The sequence below is a fragment of the Phasianus colchicus genome, chromosome 1 (assembly GCF_987193195.1).
Source record: "Phasianus colchicus chromosome 1, bPhaCol1.hap1.1, whole genome shotgun sequence".
NCBI classification, from domain to species: domain Eukaryota; kingdom Metazoa; phylum Chordata; class Aves; order Galliformes; family Phasianidae; genus Phasianus; species Phasianus colchicus.
The window spans coordinates 144,215,611-144,236,518 of NC_143436.1; the positions used below are offsets into that span (position 1 = coordinate 144,215,611).

The 20,908-nt window shown below is 36.5% G+C and overlaps 1 protein-coding gene and 1 long non-coding RNA gene across 6 annotated transcripts in view; one reads left to right on the forward strand and one right to left on the reverse strand.

The window, feature by feature from the left end:
- Positions 1–20,908, forward strand: part of FGF14 (fibroblast growth factor 14) — a 382,652-nt gene that overhangs the window by 108,845 nt on the left and 252,899 nt on the right. The window lies entirely within an intron of this gene.
- On the reverse strand, positions 2,373–10,589 carry LOC149920100 (uncharacterized). 2 transcript variants are annotated; one of them, XR_016465850.1, is made up of 3 exons: positions 10,453–10,589; positions 9,027–9,180; positions 2,373–2,446 (listed from the first exon to the last, which is right to left on the reverse strand). It is a non-coding gene; the product is annotated as an uncharacterized LOC149920100 (long non-coding RNA). The 2 variants fall into 2 exon arrangements; XR_016465860.1 differs by having other exon boundaries at positions 2,409–2,446; positions 9,040–9,180.

Sequence of the window (20,908 nt, forward strand, 5' to 3'; positions counted from 1 at the left end):
TTATCCTTCCGATTACTTCATACTTCTAATATACAATAGATGATTTTTCAATTTCATCCTTTTCCATTAAACACCTTTAACAAACCAAAGTAAAGAAAACAAGAACCTTTGACTTTTTTTTTTTTTTTTTTTTCAGTCAGTGTTTTGGATGCTTAGATACTGTGCTTTTCTTTCACAGGTGATTCAGATGATTCAAAAACTGAAAAAAAAAAAAATCTAACGATAAGTACATACACATTTGCAGAATTGATGCAAAGAGCTGAATTTGAATAAACTGCTATTTTGTTCAACTACTTGGAATTTAAAAGACAGATGGCCTTGATGGCATACTTAGATTATCTCCATTTATTTGGGTATTTCTTGTCTCAATGCTGGAAGTTGCACTACATGATCTTTAATGATTGTTTGAATTCTGTGTTTTATCATACTCCAGGTGAGCACTGAAATGACACAAGTCAAGTTTGCTCCCTTTCTATACTTATATGGACACTGAAGCCCTCTTCTAGCTAGGGAGAGTGCTCCCAGCTCCTATTACAGTAACAGGCTTAGGGGAAATGTGATTAGGGCAGAATTTCAGGATGGTTCAGAAGAAGTCAGGTAAAACAGATGAGGTTATTTGATCTCATTAATTAGAGGTCAGTGAAGAGGAAAATACTCACAGCCAGCCAAAACCAAGTAGTTTAACGAGGCTGCATGGAGCTCCAGTTTAAACTGTCCCAGATTAATTTTCCCTTTGTATGAAAAAAAAAGACAAATATGAGGGGGTTGCTAATACAGCTAACGCTACCTTTCAAAAGTTTCTACTATTTTATCTACTCTGAGCTGTTAATTACATTAGATACTCTGACTAATCATGTATAATTTGAGCCGTAGGTTTGAAAGAGAACATCAGAAGTATGTGGGGAGAGCTGCTGTGAAGCAGAGAAATCAACTTATTCATTGCTGGTAGATGTATATGAGTCATTTTAGCTCCACATTCTGTGTTTGTGTATTTTCACAATTATTGAATAGAAGTAATCAATAAGACCTAATATTCTTCCTGAACTCTAGCTAAATTAAGAAAACTTCTGAGGCAAACTAATTTCTTATGTTCAGTGTGCTAAGAAGGGATTTGGATAGTGAAATAGGAATGGGAAATGCCTGTTCTCTGTGCTTTAGTATAAACAAATGTTTTAGTATCATCCTGATACTGTGAACTATTCCTTCATGTGGATGCTGAGTAAGCTTTATATCTAGAATCTTAGATGCTTGCTCATGTATTTATATGTATATGTACATATACACTGTACGTGCACTTATATGTACTTATGTGTACACTGTGTATGTATTTTTGTACTTGGAACTTTTGGTCACTTTTAAGGCTTCTTTCATTTCCAGTATCAGGATTATATTTTTTTGCTCAGCCTTTTCCATACTGTATCAGAACTGAGCTTAGCCCAGTACGCTCACTGACATTTTGCAAACTGATGGTTAACTTTTTCCCCCAGAATTAAGTATTAGCTGCAGTTTTTCTTGTGCTTGCTAAACACTTTTGGCACAGATTCTAGAGATACATACTACATATATGTTCTGAGCATACTTCAATAATAACAGAAGCAGGATAAGTCTCTCTAAACGGAGGGAGTAACAAACTTTCTAGGAAAGTAAAAACAAATACGAAAAATCAAGAACAACAACAAAAATAAACACAGAAAAGAAGCCTGAAACTGAAGATTAGTAGATAAGTCCTGATGATTTCTATTCTGGGAAGTACAAAGCCTGTCTGCCAAAACCTGGTCTAAAGTCTCCTGTGGCATCCTTATGGGGTGACGGTTGTAACAACTAAGGACAGAGCGAAACAGGTTAAATAAGACACTGTCCATCTGTTTACCTGAAGAAATTCAAGCACGATTTATTTTTGAGTGGTTTGATTGTCAATTAAATTTAAAATATCAGACAGTTTTTGTATTTGTATATACTGATTAAAACCCCCTCCCTCTTCTCCCCACCCCCCTCCAAGAAAACCCATGTCTTGGACAGATAAACATGTATTCTTAGGTATTTAAGAAGTATTTTGTGGCACTTCAGGACAACTGTACTTATAAAATCATTGTGATAACTTTCACAAGTATATGGGCAGTTCAGGGCTTAACTCCCTCTGGAAGGCAGTCACTGTGTCCATCTCTCTGTTCTCTGCCTTGGAAAAGCCTTGTTCCTGTGGCCAAGGAGCACAGGAGGAAAATCTGGGAGAATATCCTTAAGAAATTATGTATATTTTTGTCAGTGAGTTGATAGGCAAGCTGTTCTCCTCTTGCATTTTGTCTTGAGTGTCCAAACTGACAACTCATTTAAAACACATCAATAACTTCAACCAAAAGAAACATATGCTTTAATTACCTTTTCATGGTGCATAGGACAAGTCCATTCTTTCTGTTTTTTCTTTTTTCCAGTTGTCTGAAGTGTTCCCCTGTTAGGTTATGAGAGCAATCACTGTGATCACTGCACTGGAATGGGTGAATGGGTGCATAATAACAGCTTTATAGGTATAAATGTCAAACTGCTATTACTGTTGAGAAATACTGTTTTGGCAATAGGAACAACCTAATTTTTAATAATATAATTTGCTTAATGTTACATATTCACAAAATTAACAGCCATTGAAATTTCCCATGCATTTTCTTTCTGAATGGAAATAGTTTTCCTGTCAGATGCCATGTTATTAAAGAACATTAGCTAAATTAAAGTTACACCTAGGCTGAGAGCATTCGTGACACTTAATGTACTTCTTGCAGTTTACCTCCAAGTACTTGCCTACTAACAAAATTAGAGGCTTATTAAGAAGAGTGCATTCACGGGGGAAATTGCATTCTTAAAAAATAAAACCACTTTCTGGTTTCTGCACATCTTCTAAGCCATAAATCTATCATACACAATGGCAAGCTTCTCTTCTGCCATCCTTGCTGCAGTATGGGATAGCACTGAGATGTAAGAAGAGGCAAGTAAAAGGTGTGCTTGACCCAGGCACGCTGAATGAAGCAGCTTGTAGAGCAGGAAGGGAGATTTGAGCTGCACTGGCCCACTGTCCTCGGCAGCAGGCTGGACCTGAAGGTGGAAGCATGGAGCAATATGCCCAAGAAAATTCAGCTTTCTTCCCTCTCTTCTCCTCTATCTTTACGCCATAATAATTTCTTGGAGTTATAGTGCAACAACTTACATTTAATGACAGGTTTTTTTTATGGATTTATGGTCTTGTGCAACTTGACAACTTCTCCAGACAAATAGAGTAACCTTCTGCCATACAAGCATACTATTTCCCCAAACTATGAGGGTCTCAGAAGACTTCATCACTTTTTATGAAAGATCTCTAGATGTTCTTGTGAGAAGTGTTTTATATCCTGATAGCTGTTGTGGAACAGGTACCACCTTCCCTCTATCCCATGTCCAAAACATTGATAAACTCTGCAGTGATAATGAGAAATTCCATAGCACTGAGACAAATTATTTCCTTAAAGGGCTATGCCATACCTGTCATGGGATTCTCCTCATTGGTATTGAAATCGTGCTGTGCTAGAATGGAAGATCTACTCAGATAAAAACCACACCCTGAATTATACCTGAAGCTAATGCTGAAACAAAAATAAAATATTTTTGGATTGACTGAAAGCCATGCAGCTTCTTTTTTTCCCTACTCTTTATCCTCATCCCTAAATAAATTTCTCTCACCATTAGTTTTGACACTCTGTACTAAAAGAAGGAAGTCAAAAGCTGCTTCACCCATGAGACTGTTCTAGCATTTCTCATCTGCAGATAAATCTCCTGGACATTTGGCTGGTTTCAGACGATTTTTCTTTTAATCACTGTGTCACCCTTTGCCTTGCTGCTTGTTTTTTCTTCCATGCAAATAACAACCAGATTTAGTAGCTATTGGGTTAGCTTTGTTATCTCTGGATGGGACAATGAGGATTAAATCATTTTCTAAATTGTCTTATGTTTTCTTTGTTGAGTATAATCAAATAGTGCTCTATAGAGTAGAGGCAACTGGTAACTGTAGCTGGATTTTATGTTTTGTGATCGTTCAAAGGGGAAGATTTGAGATTATGCTGATCAGCTTCAACATAGAGTTTAACAGCCACTTTCTGAAAGTGCTGTTTTAGGTTAAAATCAGTGGGAGCAAAACATGTAACAAGAGTGTCAGTGACCAACACAAATCAGATACACCACTCTAAGCTTTCAGAAGTCAAAAGCAGAAAGTCAGATTTTAATTCCCCATCTTGGGTCGCAAGCTTTCATAACAATACTTCCTAAAAATGAATACTGTTTTCCCACTTACTATCAAAGCATTCTGTGTTGAGTGGAATGCATTCACTTTGTGCTTGCTTAAATAAAAATTCTCATTTTTATTTTTTTATTTTTTTCATACGTACGTGCAGATTTAGATACTCTACTAGGCAACACAGACATCTTAGAGATGTTAGAGCTTTTTATTAATGATACCAGAAGGGAATCTTTTACTGAGGAACAGGAAAACAGAATTTATGCTTCCATCTTTAATACTTGGAGGACTAAAATAGGAAAAGTAAAGCTTTGTGGTGGCTATACTGAATTGCCCAGCAGAGGAAAAGTGCTTTTCCCTTATTTTAAGTCTCTTAATCTAAAAATGGCAAAAGAGCCTCCAAAATAAGTTAGGAAAGGGAAAAGCATGACTTCAATAACTGCTTAAAGAAGCAGGGGGAAATGAGCATAGATGTCTCTCACAAATACCTGGAGGCCAAGTTGTGTGGAGGGTGAGCAGAAGAGAATAACTACTTGATTTCAAATCTATCCAGAATGTGTCCCCTTATTCTGCTGACTGCAGTACTGTAGAAAGGTGAAAGAGCTCTATGAAATGTAGCTCCTTAAACAGTATTTATCTACTATCTAGTAAAGAATTGTTCTTCTGAATGCAAGCTGGATGCAAACTTGTGCCTTTATATAAAAACACTCCCTATTGAAACAGACAAGTTGACTTTTGTGTTTTACTAATAATTTAGCTGTTCATTTCAGCAGTTGCTTTTATTGCGCTGATTTGTTATGATTTATGAGCCACATTTAATACTAGATGGGAATTAAAGATGAAAGAAAGAACCCACTGTCATTGTGCATAAGCTTACTGCTCAATGTATATTAGTTATGCCTGATTTTCGAAAATACCTCAAAACTCCACATTTACATGCAATGCATTAGTTACTTATATGGGGAAAAGAAACCACCCTATAGATCTTAATATAACAAGACACAGAGGATGTGCTTTAGCAACTGAAAGCAAAATATCCAAACAGACCTGTAGTCTTGAGAAAACAATGAAAATGATTATTTTTGCCCATTCCTCCAGGTGGCATCTCCAACTCTTTATGCAATCCAGGTTAATCCTAATGTCAACCTTGACATAATCCCAAGTGGCTGAAACTGCACAGCACTTTGTAACCCAACGCAGTATCAAATTCATCATCTCCAGACAAGATTGCTGATAGGGACTGGAATATAATACTTGTACAAGTTAAGTGGCATTTTTTCACATTTTCATATGGCTTTTCTTTAGCGGATGCCATCAATGCCCAGGCCTATGTATATAAATGTAATTTATGGAAGAACATCATCTGTATGATCTTCATGACAGAAATATTATTACTTCAGTTTTAAAATGTCTCATTTTTCCTTGCAGCGATCAGTGTAAGATTTGATATTTGGTGTTTAATGGTGAAAATACATATAATCAGAGATTCAACAACCACAGTGTACTTGATTGCCTGTGTCAATATCTTATATGAAATAAACAGAAAAAAAATCAGTTATAAATAGATTGCGCTATTTTCCTTTCGAAGTATAAATCTTATACATAAGGCTTTTATGTGTATTAATAATGTACAATGATTTGTTAATTGTCTCATGTAAGCATAAACATGTTCTTTTTCTCAGGTAAGTTTCACAATTGGATTTATCTCAAAAATGTATTTTTGTGGAGAAGAGAAGCAATGTTTCCAATAGTGTATCCAAAATCAAGGCTTTCTAAGCTATACTGAATTTTCAAAATAAAAAATTAAATATGAGTAACATTTCTTTGTTTTAAGTAAAAGAGGTTGGTTAGATAGTGTTGATAACCCTAGTTCTTTAGGGTTAGACATGATTATTCATTTCTCAAATATTCATCAACTAAGACACAAACACTGAGCTGCAAACATTTAAGAGAGTCATTTGGGAGAGTAAAAAGCAAACACTGTCCATGTGAAGAGGTATGGCATGTAGAGAGGCACTGACTATAGTCTAATATTAGCAGACACTATCCTGAATTTGGGTAGCTGTGCCAGCACTGCATGATTCTTCTTCCTGTGCTGGGTTGTGTAGTGGTGGCCCTCCAGGTATCTTCTTTTCACTGCCTATTGGGACAGGTTGGGCACTTGGCTGTGAATGGTATTGGCTCTTGAAGCTGGGTTTGTGCAGAACAGATCCAGAGCAGAGTAGAAATAGCATTTGATATGCCACTAGTTATAACCAAGACTATATAGCTCACAGAAAGATCCCCAAGTCTTTTTGTGCATATGTTTTTATATATACAAAAACTTTCAAAATTTGTATATGGCAGTTAAAGATATAGATGCTCATCAATACTATAATTTAATTCCTTTGTAAATATAATTTTAAAATGCCTTTTCATCTGTGAATGTCAAAAATTATTTCTGTTGAAATCTTGTTCAATACAGGTACCTACACTGTATAGAGGTTAATACGTAACTTTGCATAATATAAGGTGGAAAAAAATAGTTACTGCTAAAAGATACAAAGTTAGAAGAAAAAGATTTCTGTACTCTGAGTATTTGAAAACTTGTCCTTTTCAAACAGCATACTTCTCAGAATGTTCTAAACATTTCAAGAATAATTAGTGTAGAAGATTCTGTACTGTTTTCATTGAAATGTAAGCTGATTCCTACTAGCCAAATATTATATTTTAATTTTGGAATGCTAAAAGCAGCTTAGCACAGGATTTCACTAAAAGTAGAAGTAACTGTAAAAAAGTAACAAATTTAATTATGAGAAGTATCCCTTCTTTATTATCTAATACATATTTAATCTTTTTAAATCATAGAATCATAAAGGTTAGTAAAGACCACTAGGATCGTCTAGTCTGTCAACCCATCACCAACATGCCCACTAACCATGTCCTGCATCTATGTGTTCACTGAATATGTCCAGGGACAGTAACTTCACCACCTCCCTGTGCAGCCTGTTCCAATGTCTCCCCACTGTTCCTGAGAATACATTTTTTTTGTATATCCAACCTGAACCTCTCCAGGTATAACTTAAGACCATTACATCTTGTCATATTACTGTTATCTGGGAGAAGAGGCCAACACCCACCTCACTACAACCTCATTTCCAGTCATTGTAGAGGTTCTCCTGAGCCTTCTCTTCTCCAGGCTAACCTTCTCTATACTTGTCGATCCCAGTTCCCTCAGTCATTCCACATGCAGTGTACTCCTGACCCTTCACTGCTTCACTGCCCTTCTTTGGACAAGTTCCAAGGCCTCAGTGTCTTTCCTGTAGTGAGGAACCCAAAATTGAACACAGCACTTGAGGTGCAGACTCGCTAGTGCTAAGTACAGAGGGATGATCACCTCCCTGCTACTACAGACTGCACTATTTCTGATAAAAGCCAGGATGCCACTGGCCTTCTTGGCCACCTGGTCACATTGCTGCTCTGAAGTTTGCAAAACCCTTTCATTTCTAGTTGTCCAGGTTTCAGTCACGACCACATTAGCTGCACACTGGTGTTTGTTTGTTGCTGAGCAATATAGGAGTGTGCTGAGGGCCAGGCTGGGCTGCTCAGTGGAAAAAGCTTCTGCTTTTTCTGTTGGTGGGACCAACAGATGTGTCTGAATGAGGCTGGGGTCATTCTGTACCACATCACCATGCAGAAGGGTATAAATCTGCAGGCAGTTGGTTAGTGCTTGGCTGCTGTATGTCAGTTAGTGGGGTGAGACACTGTGGTGTTGGTGGGATGTTGGTCGGTCAGCAGGTGGCGAGTAATTGTTTGTAGGTATGTATTATTATTATTATAGCATTTTTGTTTCCTTTTTTTTTTTTTTTTTTTGTCTTAGCAAATAGTTCCATTTTGTTTCCAGTTCTCTCCCTCTTCCTGTCTGGAGGGAGTAAGGGAATGACTGAGTGGTACTAAGCTGCTGCAGGCGCTACAAAGTTATACCACAGCACTCAGTAAAGGTTAATTTTCAGATTGGTCTATAATGACACCCCTCTGTTCTGAAGTGAGTTGTGGACTAGATTGCTCTCTTATCCCTCTTGTCTCTTGATAGGTTGGACTCTTTTGCTAGATAACTGACAGGATTATTGGTCTGCTATTTGGCTACTTAATGCATATAACCTGCAGCTGATATCCTAGAAGAGGAATAAAGCAGTGTCAGCTGGATTTTGAGGGGACCCTGCTTTCTGAAAGAGTGTTTTCTTTCGGATGAGGTTGTGTTTGGGGCTGAAGGAAGGAGCTGTGGCAGTTTAGTCATAAATTAGTTGGAGCTGCCATCAAATTGCACAGCGTGTTAGTTCATTACTCCTCTGAAAGAGTTCCTTTTTCTGTTCGGGCTTTGCTTTCTTACACTTCTCTTGCAAATGTACTCATGGAGTACCTGCTTTATTGCATCTGAGCAAGTTGGGCAGAGTCTATGACATGGAGGCATCGCTTTGAGGAGTATTAAAATGGAGTAAGGTGCAATTCTACCTGTAGCTTAAATTGATTTACAGTGCTGCTGCTGCCAAAGGAGATTTGTTGACATGGTCACCCATTGTGTTGACATTCCCTCACCAAAACAAAAAACCTTTTCAGCTTTAATAAAAATATGCAGTGGGCCAGGGAAGTCATTTCACTTGTCTAGCTGAGTGGAGTGGGGATGGGCATCACTTGTTTGTGGTTGTATTTCTATAGGAAGATATTCACAGAAGCTGAATGGCAGCTGTTTCTGGTTAAATATGCCATATGATAGTTGTGTCTACTGCATACTCACCATACTGAATTACCTTGAAGCTGGAAAGCTCTAAATTCACATCAACCTCATCAGCTTCCTTTGTAGACAAGTCTGTAAGCCTGTTACAGTACATTTTTTTGAGTGTAGGGAGAACAAAGTTTGACTGGTGTATTGTATTCATATATCTGAAAACCTGGACAAAAAAGCAAATATTAAAACAACAGAAATGTTATTGATAATAAAACTGCAGATTTGGAGATTGTCAGAATGAATTACAACCTACTGACATTTAATAAGTAGAAAGTAAAATCCTTGTTTATGTATATGTTTTGTAAGGGCTAATGCCATAATTCTGGGCTGCTGACTTCCTTAAGTGTATCTGATCTTTAAATTGCCAAGCAGATAAGCTGAATACAAGCTGCAGCAGTAAATTGCTATCATGGTGGGTTCACCTTAGTACTCCTTCTTTCAAATCTCAGGCTTTGTCAATGATTCTTGCAGGGTATTTAATATTTTAAAAAGCAGCAGATGCAGCAATATGCAAAAAGAACTGGCAGTAATGATAAAAAAATGCTGCCCTTTCTTCTTGTGAGCCCATGGGTGTTTGGATGTGGAGAAGCACAATTCTCTTTGTTAGGATGAGCCATAAAGCAATGTCCATTATACCACTTGGGAGTACCTCTTTTCTTCAGTATTGCTGCAAGCCAGTGTTTAAACTGTGCACCTATAATTGCACTGAACAATTTTATTCTTTTTCTTTCCCTTTAACTGCTGTTTTCTTCTTTTCCAAGACTGCATTTTCAATGGTCTGTTTGTTAATTTGCTATTTGTGTCACATCTTGGTTTTTTTTTCTGTAGTATAGATGAACGTGATATAAGGTAATAGATTGTCTCATGAATTTCATCTAAAATATTTGGCATAAATTTTACCCAAATGTACAGTCACTCAGTGATGCAAAAAGGTAACCTTTCCTTTGTCATAAATAGAGTGAGAGCTGATCAACTCATTTAAAAAAAAAACAGATTTGAAAAATATCACATGAAGAAAAAAGATGAAAGAAGATTAGAGCCTTCTGAAGACTGAAGGCTTAAGATTTTTTTTCCTCTCAGTTTCTTTCATAGTATCAAACTGTGTAGACTTCATGCTTTAGTATTCACACTGATAGTAAAAGTAGAAAATGAACCTGAATAAAGCGTTGAATGATTTTTTTTGGAGGGGAGGAATAAAACCCCCTATTTTTAAAAAAGAAAAAATCAGTATTTCAGTTTTCTATAGAAATTGCAAGGATGAGAATAAAAGTCTTTTTTTTTTTTATAAGATAGGTAGGTAGACAAAGAGGGTTGATTGCATTCTATGAGGTGTTACATGACTCTTTCACAATAGATTTTCGAAGCCAAAAATATAAGATAAACATTTGTTATTCTGGCATGCATTTGGATGATGATACAGCTCCTAATCAAATACCTCTATTGAAAAGGCATTCCGAATGCCTGGCTGAGGTGAGCATCAGCTTGTTTGCATGGCAAGCAGGATGAGAACCTTGGTGAGGTACAAGAACAATGTTAAGCCGTACATCTAACTGATAAGTCTATGTCACCCTATGTTCCTCAGTGGGAAAGAACAGTCAGTGACTGGTTCTGGAATAGGCAGTAACAAAGGGCTGGCTTATGGGATCATGGAAGTCTTAAGAGCTTGCTTATTAGTTTGAAGATAGACTTGTTGACACTTGTGGAGTGGCCATTAAATAGTGTCAGGACATGGATAAAAGTGTTTTTATTACATTTCCAAAAACAAGACTGTCACCAATGTAATCTATGCCCAGTGCATGTTCTTTAAAAAGATTGAATGGGTTTTGGTTAATTGATGCATCTTCAGAGAGTGAGTTTTAATTCATGGTGGTTTGTGTAGTACACATGTCATGTTTCCAACAGAAGATTCAGCTGTGAAGAAGTCTTGGAGGGATGTAATATAATCTCAGCTTGCAGGAAGGCAATTCACTCCCTAAGAAAGGAGTGAATTTCGGTTGCCAAGTAATATTTTCAAGGTAGAGCTAGTTGGAGAGAGTACATTTTTGTTTGTTTGGATTTATTAAATAATCATGCTTAAAACATTATTTTTTCAGAAAAACAAGAAAATGTTGTTATAATGGAGATTCTCTATAGGGGAAAAAAGAGCATAGTTTATACTTTACTATAAACTTTTATGACAGACTGGCAGGATGTTTTATTGATTTCAGATCAGAAGTTATTGCCTTGTAAAACGTACGCTTCTTATTTTTGCTAGAGATGTATTCATTGGATGTGTACTGGTTAAATTATTTCTGTAATGAACATGAAGGTGATAGGGAAGTAAATAATAATTCATTTCTGCCTCTTCTCAGTATCTTGCTAGTAGCAGGGAAATTGAATAAGAATCTTCTCATGATTTACTATTTTCTAATAATTCTGAAAATGTGTATTAAATGCCACGAAGAGGACTAAAAGATCTCTCTTTTTTTAATTAAAACACAGTAGTTGATTTGGAACGATTGAAATGCTGTTATTTCTCTTGAATAAGAAATAAAATATTATCAAACTTTCATTTAACATTTTTTAAAAACTGTTTTTTGTTGTTGTTGTTGTTTGTTTGTTTGGTTTTTTTTTAAAGAACAGTAGTTATACAGTTCTAATACCAGTGAAAGCAAATTTGCCTCAGGTTCACAAAGAAAGCAGATACAGCAGTAGTTTATAACTTCTGACTGAAGGAACTTCAGGTAGCAGGGCAGCTTAGTGATTTCAGTTTGAATTACAAGGCACTTAAATAGGTATAAAATAGTTTTGTTTTTAATATTTTTTAACTGTGGTACTAAGTAGGTACTTCATTCACTTACGGCACTCTGTGACAAGTTGAATTTTCTAGTGTCATCTAAAATTTTTCAGGGAGAGTAAGGATTTTGAGAAAATACCTCATTAATGAACTTCTGTGCTTCTAGCTATCATTAGTGAAATTGTACACATGAATAAATCAGTGAATGGAAAATGTATATTTTGGTTTACTTTCTCATGCAAATCTACAACCAGGCTAAACCACAGCTTTTATTTTATTACTGACTAATACTACACATAACTGCAGTTTCTAGCACTTCTAACTTTGAGACTTGGATTAATTTTGTTCTTAAGGTTTTCAGAATCTAATAAGCATTTGTAAGCTTTTCAAGCTAAGTCAAAATAAGGAAACTTTGTTTGAAAGCAATTTAGTATTAAAGTATTAGTCAGTTGATTTTGAAAATGTTTTGTTTTGTTTTTAAAACATGGAGATTATGATTTTTTCAAGTAGGATGACTCCATTTGGTCTTGTACTTATTCACTCAGAGCAGGTAAAGGCCATCTGAGATTCGAATTTATAAGGCATTCCCATGTATAGTGCAAACCTGTAAAGGGAAGATCACGTAGATAGATGGAAAATTTGGATCAAATAAGATGAAATTTTGAAATATAGGTGGGTAAAGAATGGAACTTAAGGAAAGATGGAGTAGTCACTGACCTTGAGAAATGAGGGCTAGATGAGAAAAGTTAGCAAAGCATATCTGGGAGCTCAGATTTACAACAATTCTGCTTTAAATCACATCCTTGCCTCAGTGCCTAAGAATGCAGAATCACTGAGAGGCAGGACCACATGTCCTTCCATTAGCAACTGGTGTGTGACTTGCACAGCAGTGTCACTGCGGAGCAGAGGAGGGAGGTTACAACTGCTCTGTGAGCCTTCTGTACCCACTGGATATGAACAGACAATGATGTTAAAAATTCAGTCTGAGACACATTTACTAAAATATGCCTTATATTTCTTTCATCAGGTAACAGGGTTTTTGCCTGTTGCCTTGTTTTGAATAGGTCTTGGATTAGGTGCTTCCTTGTTGCTGTTTGTAAACAAAGCATTAAATTTATTAGCTCAATATTAGTTCCAACCTATCGAAACCTACAATTATTCTCATAGCACTTAATATATGGATTGAGCTCTCAACACAGGCTAATAATAATAAAAGTTTAACAGCCAAGAATTATTTAATGTTGTGGCAGACAGGAATGCACAAATGAAGTCACTCATATTACTTGTCTCTTTGTGTGCAGCCTTTGGTTTTCTCACTCCTATTTAAATAAGAGAAGCAAGCCATTGTTCAGTGCCTATGATTAGAGCTTGTGCTCAAGGAGATCTGATTGCTTTCCTAAGTCTGTATGCCTTAGTAAGGCTAAATCAAAATTTGCTCTGACATTAAGGTAATAGTACACTGTCCAAGTAGGTTTATAATGACTGCTGTGACAGTGCTTGATTCAAGTGGACTGGGTAGATGGTGTTTATAAGATGAAGTGCTGTACTTGTTTCTTACTAAGCTGCACATTGTTCTGGAATGAATTACATCCACATCATAGAAACTTAATTACAAACAGGTATGTGAGTCACCTTTAAGTTTTCTTACTGTCTAAAAGAAAAAATAACTTTTGTTGAAGGTGCGACTCAGATGTGACTGATTCATCTGACCTTACATTCAGGCAGGTATTTAAAACACTTGGTAAAATTTTTGTTGATCAGAGCATTAAAAAAGTGTGGAAAAAATATGTACCATGCCTACTCCAATTCCTTGAAAATTTCACTATCAAAAATAATTTTGAACTAATGTGTGTCTTATTTGGAATTAACACTTTCTCTGATCAGCTTTTCTGCATACAGTTTTGCTCATATGAAAATTTACTATATTTAATCTCCAAGGTGCTAAGAGAGATCCTGAGATCTTGAAAGTTTTTCTGAAGTTCATGTATACTCATGGTTCCAAATATTTTGCAGTATTAAATTCCAATAATGTTTTTACAGTTGTTTTTGATCTCTTAGGTTATAATCTGTTTATTGAGTAATGTCACCTTTTAATATTAAGGATTTTTCAGCTTGCATACTGTTTAGTCAAGGTTAAAGCAAGATGGTAGAGGTTTATCCTCTGTCCATTGCCTTTTGTCCCTTTTCCAGCCAGTGTTGCCTGCATTGTTTCTTTGCATGAATTTCCCTTGCCTGAGCAACAACTGGGAAGCAAAGCTTTCCATGCTCCTCTTGTGCTAAACACTTGCTTATTGATTGCACTGAAGATTGACATACACAAAATAACAAGCAACCTTTGTTCTAAGGGAGCAGTCAGACTAAATTTACATTACTTAAAATGAGCTTTGCATTCAGTCAGAGTATAGACAAATAAGAAAAAATGTTAACTTGAAACGTGATTGCTTGAAATGATCTACACGATTACCCAGTCCTTTGCATAAGTCTACATATAGAAAAAAAAAAGTGTATCAAAGATTATTAAGTTGACACATGGAGTCTCACAAGCCAATGGCAATCTTAAAAACAAATCTCAAGTCCTCTAGTCTTTGAAAATGTTTTCCTGCTGTCAGACTTCTTCCAGTCTGAGTCTTCTTGTGTGTGTAGGATTGTATAATGTCAAATTCAAAAGGGAAAAGAATGGAAAGCTATTTGGGACATTGAAAACTTTGTTACCAAATTGACCTAGTGAAATACTAGTGGAACCACCTTTCCTTCTTCCTGCTAACTAATTATCTTTTCTTCTCTTATAGACCGCTTTTCTATGCTCTTATAGACTTAAAGATAGGATCTAGTAGTTAAATTGAACTCTCATTCGGAGATGAGCGGCCAGCAGCTTAACCAGTGTAATGACTACCAAAATAATGCTATAGACAATTTGTAAAGATTTATATAAAATGGAGTGAAAGTGTTCTCTTTTAAGGAAGTAAAGATGGGAGTGACATGAAAATGTTTCTATCATAAGATAGACAACTAGAATGGCAAAAAGATGGGATGCAAGCAACCCGAGAGATTTTGAACAGATGTGATATCTCTTCATAACACAGGTGTTACACTGGCCAGCCAAGAATAACACTCTCCTGGATATGCTATGCTAAGCAAGAAATAATTGATTAGGGATGAAATGATTAATTTATGGCAATATCAACTGTTAGGTCTGTGAAATACTGTAGTTTGGAATCAAAGAGGAGTGAAAAAAGCATTTAGCTGAACACAGATCCCGATCTTCAGGAAAGTGGTCTTGCTTCTGCAAAGAATTTTTGCCAGGGGAGGCAACTCTGAAGGGCAAAGACAGCATATAAGGTTCCTCAAGGAGAGCATTCTTCATTGTGATACTCAGGAAAGAAAGAAAGGAGACCAGCTTGATTAAATGGAGACTCATGAATGACCTTCAGCACAAAAAGAATTTACACATGGAGGCAAGGGCAGGTTACAAAGGAGGAATACGGAAACACTGCCTAGGCTTGTAAGGATAGTGTGGGAAAAGCCAAAGCTCCGCTAGAGTTGGAAGTGATAAGGGATACTCAGGAGAGTTGCTACTTCTATATTAATTGTAGAAGGCAATTCATGGAAAATAGGAATCCAAGGGTGAATAGGGTGGATGATTATAACAGCAAGCACTGGTAGGACTCAATGACTTCTTTGCATTAGTCTTCACCAGCAAATTGTACTCTGTTCTTAGTGTGGAACTCAGATTATGTCCTCAGTGAATTGAGAAAGGCAAATGTTGCTCGTGTCTTCATAAAAGGTGAAAAGGACAATCTGAGGCACTCGAGAGGGTCAGCCTTACTGTGGCTCCTGGGAATATGCAACAAGTCTTGCAGCACATTTTTGAGTACATAAAGAAGCATTATTTTGGCAGGGACAAACCATGTCTGACACATCTGACTGCCTTTTATGGTACAATATCTATATCTGGATGAGGGGAGAGCAGTGAATATAATTCACTCAATTTTAGCTAAGCTTTCAGTGCTATCTGCCACATTATTCCATACATGCTAAGGCATTAGACTGGGTGAGTGGACTACCAAATGGTTGAAAAAAACACAAATGAGCTGTTGAGGTAAAGATCAGTGATTGTGCTCAAGAATCGAGAAGCCAGTTACAAGTACAGTACTGCAGGAGTGACTCCTGGGTCTTTATTGCATTTAATATCTTTATCAGTTTCCTGGACACTGGGATAGAAGGTATCATCAACAAACTGGGCGGGTCAATAACCTTGAGACTAGGGCTGCCATTCGGATGGACTTGGACAGACAAGAGGAATGAGTCAACAGGACAATCATGAAATCTAACATAGGCAAATATGAAGTCCTACTGCTAGGCTGGATAATCTCTCTGCAATGAAACAAACTGGGGAACAGGTCTATGGAGAGGAGATCCTGGCAGTGATCTGGACAGAGCCAACTGAGTTCTTACACAAGAGGCAGCCAACAACATCCAGGCCTGTGTCATAGAGTTCAGGGCAGCAGTCCTTCCTTTTGGCTCCACGTAGCACATGGATTCCTGCCTATGGTTCTTATCCTATCTAGAAGAAAGAAAAAATTCAAGTCAGCAAGAGGGTCAATGACTCAGTCAGTGGTGGGGCAGGCAGAGGAAGAGAGGTTCATAAGGCTTGAGGCAGAGATGGCTTCAGAGGACATAAGAGCAACCACATGGTCCATACAAGGAGGGATAAGGGAAGGGAGAGTTGCTTTTTCTACATTAATAGTAAAAAGCAAATCATGGAAAATATGAGATTAAGAAGACTGAAACAGACTTTGGTGTGTACAATGGATGAACAAGTGACAGTGATCGTAGACTGAAAAATGGGAGGTTCCAAGCATTTATAAAGCAAAACTTCCTCACCAGTAGGAGAATTAGGCAGTGGGACATGTTGTTCAGGGAGGTAGTTCATCCTCCATCCTTGGAGTTTTTCAAGATGCAACAGGGAAAAGACCTGAATAGCTTGGTCATATCAAAGAGCTGACTGCTATGAGCAGGGTTTTAGACTGGATACCTTCTGAGGACCCCTTCAATCTGAGTGATTCTATGATTAAATGGAAATAAAAATATATTTTATTTTTACAGAATGTCAGGTAAAATATTGGTTAGTTCAAAACAGGATTTTGAAACTGGGACATTAAATACTGGGATATCTTTATCTGTGTTCCTTCCAGAATTTAAATATCAATATTAACAAGTACTGGCTTGGCAGAAGCAGAGAAGAAGGGAGGGAAATACATCTTCTAAACTGGTGGTGTCCTCACTTGCTTTCAGGCAAAAGCAAGTATTTTGCATGATAGCTGGATCCCATACTCTTTGTGATAATGTAAAACCAGTATGATTATTTACTGAATACATTCCATAGATTAGTGTTTCATGTTTCTTTTTATTACTGCTCTGACAGAAATTTCTTATGTAGACATATAAAAACAAAGGTGGGAGGAGGAAGGGCAGGGAAAGCTTAGGTTAGTAGCCTTCTTAACAACAAAATCGTAAATCATAAATCAAAAAGCTGGGCTGCTTTTTCTTTCCTTGAGCTTGACATTATTTTCTTCAGATAAAATTTGTTTCTTCTAAAGAGTAAAGAAAAAAATTGCAACTTTGTTTTGCAAATATGAGAATCTGTGACATAGAATAAATTACCAACTATTGGCTTGATTCTGAAACCTTAATTCAAGCACATGGTTGGTTAGTCATACAAATATTCCCTAAGCCAGCAGCTTATTCTCAGGTGTCAGGTTTTTAGAACTGGCTAAGATGTGATAAACAATTTGAGATATTTTGGGTGGATCCGAATTTTAGAATGATAATTATACCTGGCATGGCTTTATGGTTCCTTTCTGGTTAGTGTGTTTCCAATCTAAATTTATGTAAGTGCTTTGAAAGCACAGACTGTTCTTTGTGTTAAAAAAAAAAAAAAAAAAAAAAAAAAAAAGTGCTACCACAATACAGAACAATTTTGAAGAGAATTTAATGTATCACTTTGAATATTCCTCTATTCCCTACTTTCTGTTAAAGTAAATACAAAAGACCAAGAACCTAATCTGGTATATTTGTTATTGCCTTAGATCTGCCCACAACTCTCCCTTGAGGCACACAAGATTTGATAAGCAAACCTTGCCAGATGGCTAATGCTTGAACGGAATGTTTTGCTTTAAACATTGCGAAGTAAAGAAATTTTAAAGTGTAGCAGCAGTCTAACGGCATGGAACTCCACTGTGCTTAACTTATATGATCAAGTATCTTGTCTTCTGGAAAAGGGACAGAGGGCTGACTTGGCTTTTCAAGTACTCTCAGGCAGAGCTGAGGTTAGCACACATTTGTATTATTGTTTGAATTAAAAAGGGAGTAAAAATTATTCAAAAATTAAGGTACCTCCATTCTGCAGATTCCTCATCCTATTATGGGCATATGAGATTCTGGACAGAGGGTAAGAAAACATGAAAAGGGATGAAAAATTTGGTTAAACGGTTAACGTTAAATTGCCACTGTGCTGCAAATACCTCGAAGGGAGGTCAGGAACTTGCTCAAGCTTTGCTTAAATACCAGCTGGTGAGAAAGCAGTCTGCTGTATCTCTTCAGTCCCTGGCTCTGTCCTTACTTATGGCTGGTAAGCAAAACAGTATTAGAGTCACAGAGGCATCCGCTTCAAATAAGTAGGAGTTTTTAAGCAGAGGTGCTCTTTGGTACTTTGATTGTTGTGGATTTGTCATCAAAGAAAGTCTCTCTGGTGTTGCAAGACTGGCTCCACTTGGAGTTTTATTAGAAAATGTGTTTCAGGAAGAATAAACTGAAAATGATTATATTAGAAAATGTGTTTCAGGAAGAATAAATTGAAAATGATGTAGTTTCCTATATCCTGTCTCATCTGTTTTCTTAAATTTTGAACTTTTTTTAAGAAACAAGGCTGATTTTTAAAACGTGAGAATCAAGCCCTTAAGCTGTTGGAAAGAGAGTAAAACACCAAAGCAGTGCAGTAATTCTGGATGTTGGTGTTATGAGAAATATTGCATCATTGCTTCCTAAAACATCTAATCATAAGGTAACTTTTTTCTTACCAGCTTTTACATAAGCAACAGCTCACAGGTCAGCTGGAGAAAGAATCCTCAGTAGTGGACTTTTACTGTTGCACAGCATCTCTTCCCTCAATGTTCATGAAGAGGAGCTTCATGAGAAGTCCAAATTTGTTTCCTTCATACTATAAACATGGTTATCTACTATATGTTATGACATAGTGCTGTTCACCACCTTTGGATGGCAGTATGTTTGAATTGCAAATGGATATCGGGAGATACTGTGTTTTAAAGGGGGTTGGAACAGTGTCTCAAATGAGTGAGGTGAATTAGCATTCATTGCTAATTTGACAGACAACGGTAGTTAAGTTACAGATAAATTTTCTGCTATATTTGCAAAAGCTTTGTATGTCTTTCTTTTTATTCGTATGAAAACTATTTTAAAACACAAAACAGAATTCAAAGATAGTGAAGACTGAGTGTGCCAGGTTTTGAATGTTAGCTGTTATTGCTTTAGCCTTTCCTTAAGGATTTTTTTTTTTTAAAGATAAAATATCAGGCCAAGAACACTATTTTTCAATCTATGACTTTTGAAAGCAAGGGAAAATATATGATTAACTGCAGTGCTGCCAATTAGTGCCTAGTAAAGTGCTATATATAGGGAGAATTATTTGAAGGAAGAAGGGGCCAAATCCTTGCACAGATCATATTGATAAATAATGTACCTCAGCAGTTTCCTGCAAAGCTTAATCCTACCTGTTTTAAAATGTATTCTGTAATTGTATGAGTAAACTACTCATTATACATGGTAAAGTGGTTTTATTATATTAATTTCTTCCCTGCCTTTGTTATGATTGATCGTGTAGCACACCTCAGTTCTGGCAGACGTGAAATGGAAGGCTTAGTAATGCATGCCAGTCACTCTTTCTTCAGAAGTAAAAATACACTCTTAAGCTGCACAAACTTATGCATACCTGTTGTTTTTCTCTGGAGTCAGGGCTGGGTTGGACTGAAGAGGTTTCTGTATTTATGTACAGAAGGTCCTTCTGCATTTCAAGGGAATCTCTGCAGAGGCTATTATGAGGCATCCAGAGCCCCATAGCTCCTGCTAAGACTTTGAAAAATGTTCATTTGATGTGAGATGTTTCAGGAAGAATATTTCTGCTTAATATAATAAGAAAGGCACTAGCAGAGGATAATTTAATGAGAATAGAGCATGACAAAGGAGGGTTTATTTATTTATTTATTTATTTATTTATTTATTTATTTAGTAGAGATTAGGATGGCTTATGGCATGTTTGATTTTTTTTGGGGGGTGGGATTTTTTTGGTTGTTGTCTTTCTAATTGCATTGAGAGCTCCTGTTTAGGGAGGCTTACAACTGTCTGCCTGCCTCAGAGCCTTGGTTGCTTAGTGTTCCGTTTTTTTATCAAGTTCAAGAGAAGTACATATGCTGATTGGAAATTAGAATGCCATTTCAGTTATTTGCTGTATATATGAATGGATGTGATTTTAAAAAGTTAAGTGATTTTCAGGAATTTAAATCTGTATGTATTCTGCAGATCTTCAATTCTTAGCTGAATGTGACTCATCTTAGATCTAAAGTGGCTAAGTGCTGCTTTTTCAGCATCATTCTGCTAATTGTGAGGCAACTGTCATGTGTGAAAATGAATGTGTAATTAATGACTGATACAATTTTGCTTGCACATAAATTTAGAATTTATAGAAAAGTTTTCTGTTTAATAGTCTGACTTCTGCTCTCTAATTAACTGCAATTTCAGCACGTTCTTATTTAATATTTGTAATGTTAGTTTTATGTAAGTTGTTTGTGTGGATCATGTGTTTATCATTGCAGATTGGTCACAAATCCAGCATAAGCAGAGTATGTTGGATCTGGAAGGGCATGCTAGTCACAGTAGCTGGCTTTTCCTTTTACCAGGTGCCAGTCACCACACACACCTTAATTAGAATGCCTTTTCAGTTATTTGCTGTATATATGAATGGATGTGATTTTAAAAAGAAAAGTGAATATTCTTAATGTATTTTAAGCTGAACTTCATGAAATGGATTTATCAAGCAAAA